Raw genomic sequence first — 1924 nt, forward strand, 5'->3', positions numbered from 1 at the left:
TTCCTTTGCCAGAGGACTCTGTGCCCTAAGGCACTGCACCCCTGTGCCCGCCCCAGGGCCGGGTCTCTACTCCCGAGACTCCTCGAGAGCCGGCCTGCCTTCGGACTCCGGTCCCCAGTTCCTGCACGTACACGGCTCCCGTGGGCCCCTGGGGAGGTCAAGGGCACCCACATCCCCAGACGGAGTGCGCTGGAGCCCGAGATTGCGCCACGTGGGCGGCGCTTCCCGGTTTGGGCTGGTTTCCACTGGCCAGAGCCCTCGGACGTGAAGATCCTCCCTCTTCTGGGGTGCCCGGCGCCCTGTCCTGTGGGCTCCCAGAGGAGCCCAGCGTGCTCAGTTCCAATGCTGTCCTGTCCCCGCGGCCCTTCCTTCATTCTTTTTCCTTTGGAGCTGAAGGAGCCCTCCGGTTTTCCCGTGCGGTTTCTCATGATAAATGGGCAGGGAGCTGAATGGACCCCGTGGAGTCGCCCGCCCAAGTCTAAACGGGGACCCCTCCTAAGTCCCTGGATGGCTGTGGAACTTCAGGACAATTGCATGAGCTTTTCAGGTGGGAGAGGGGGAAAACTGATCCCTTTGCCATGCACTGGCCCCTACCCTAGTGTCCACCGCCATCCTCACCGATTTTAGGTCTGCTCTCCACCATGTAGCTCCTCAGCCAAAGCTGTCCACTGCTGAATCGTCCACCTCGTCACTTCTCTCCACCTGCCTCCCTGGCAGGTACCCCTCCCCCAGTTAAAGCCCTCACTCCGCCCTGGCCCATGTGGCTCAGCTGGAGCACCATCCAGTGCCCTGAAGGGTCACAGGTTGTCAGGGCACATACCAGGAATTTGGGTTTGATCCTTGGTTGGGGTGTGAAGGGAGGCAATATTGGTTTCTCTCTCTCTCAATCAATAAACATATCCTTGGGTGAAGATTGAAAAAACAAACAAAAAACTCCTCACTCCCCTGCCTTGGTCCCTGTGCCTGACCCTTCCCCACCCTCACCCCCAGGCCACATCCAGCCCAAGTTCCTCTGGCTGGTACCAGATCTGAGCTGGCCCTGCTATTAATGCATGTTGAATGAGTGATCCGAGGAAGTTGGAGATCTAATCCCAGGGGTCAAACTGTTCCCTTGGACTCAGAGGCCATGAATGGTGTCCAGGTTCCAAGGTGGGGTAGAGAGGAGGGAGGTTGCGTGGGGGTGTGTCTTCTGTGGGGCAAGTGGCCTCCAACCAAAGACATTCATCTTCTTTGCAGGTGGGATTAGTGAAGGCCCCTGAGATAGGGGTGATCTTAGACTTCCCTGGAGAACCCAGTGCCATCACACCCTCAGAAGAGGGAGACAGGTGGGTCAGAGTCAAAGATGGAAGATGCTGAGTTACTGGCTGTTAAAATGAAGGGGCTACAGGCCAGAGATGTAACGCCTCTAAAGCTGGAAAAGGCAGGAAACGATCCTCCATCAGTGCCTTTGGAAGGACCAGTCCTGCACACTTGGGTTTAGCCCCATGAAGCCCATGTCAGACTCCTGACCCCAGGATGAGTATGTGTGAATTAAGCCACCAAGTTTATGGTGCTCTGTTCCAGCAGCCACAGGAGGCTCAAAGTGCGGAGGCATCCCAGGCCGGCTGAGCCGGGTGTGGGCGCAGGGTGGCTCAGAGAGCTCCTCTGCCTGCCTTGAGCTGGAAGAAGCCAGGCATATTATGGTAGAGACATGGGGGTGGCTCAGGTCCCTGATGCAGATGCCCCTAAACCAGGGGTTCTCAAACTACAGCCCGCGGGCCACATGCGGCCCACTGAAAACATTTATCCAGCCCGCGGGGTGTTTTTGCCGCCGCTGTGTGCACAGGAATTTGTTCATAGTTTTTAAACTATAGTCCAGCCCTCCAACGGTCTGAGGGACAGTGAACTGGCCCCCCATTTAAAAAGTTTCAGGCCAAAACTGGTT

The sequence above is a fragment of the Myotis davidii genome, unplaced genomic scaffold (genome assembly GCF_000327345.1).
Source record: "Myotis davidii unplaced genomic scaffold, ASM32734v1 scaffold198, whole genome shotgun sequence".
Lineage (NCBI taxonomy): Eukaryota > Metazoa > Chordata > Mammalia > Chiroptera > Vespertilionidae > Myotis > Myotis davidii.